The sequence below is a fragment of the Penaeus monodon genome, chromosome 6 (assembly GCF_015228065.2).
Source record: "Penaeus monodon isolate SGIC_2016 chromosome 6, NSTDA_Pmon_1, whole genome shotgun sequence".
NCBI classification, from domain to species: Eukaryota; Metazoa; Arthropoda; class Malacostraca; order Decapoda; family Penaeidae; genus Penaeus; species Penaeus monodon.
Window position 1 is genome coordinate 14605723 of NC_051391.1, and position 1128 is coordinate 14606850.

Here is a 1128-nt window from a genome sequence, read left to right on the forward strand (position 1 = left end):
GCACACACACACACCCACACTCACACACACATACACACACACCCACACACACACACACACACACACACAACACCACACACAACACACACACACACACACACAACACACCACACACACACACACACACACACACACACACACACACACACACACACACACACTGCATATATATATATATATATAATATATATATATATATATATAATATATATATATATATATATAAAATATATATTGTGTGTGTGTGTGTGTGTTTGTGTAAATAAATCCATGTTCTAAAGAAAATAATTATATAAACCAGCAGATAGAATTCTGAATGAGCTTTTAAGGGATGAAAGAAAAAATACAAAAATATCCAATCAGATATTGACTGAATAATCGTAAGCGCAGATAATATGGATTTAGAATTAAATATTAAACACTTGATTTTACCCTATAACTGCAAAATAAAAGAAAAATACAAATACATTTGCACCGAAGAACGAAATGTCACAGGGTAACTTAACGGACGCAAAACTGTGAAACCCATTGCCTCCAATACAACCTGTTTTCCACATTCATTTGCCTTTTTTCTCTCTCTCCAAACCCTTTCCTTCTCGTTGCGCCAAAAAATACACCAGACTATCTCTCATTCACTTACAATTCTTCCAGATAAGCTTGGAATTCTGAAAGTCAAATGGAAGGGTGGAAAGGTTTGAAAATGGGGCAGAGATTAGGATGGATGAGCGGTAGAAGTAGTTACTTCGGCAAGAAATGTATTATGCCATTCGGCTGGTTAAGATGATACCACTGGCAGGACCGTACTCCTCTAATGTATATCGCCCGTCATGTTATAATGACAGGTCAGTCCATATAATTATAATAATAATTTCTTTTTATTCCATTTGTTGCAATGGATATTATTGGTGTGACATAGTGTTTGCTTCATTTTGCTTCTAAATGACCCCCTGTGTGCAAGGAATGGCCGTGGTTACCATTCACTGACGACGAGGGATTTGAACGCAGGTCAGCAAGATTGCTTGACGAGATCGCTACCGCTGCACCACACAGCACAATATAAGGGGCTGTGTAAATCCTATATACAGATCCCTCTAAAAGCTTCCAGGCTGTGTTAGAAAATTAACTATA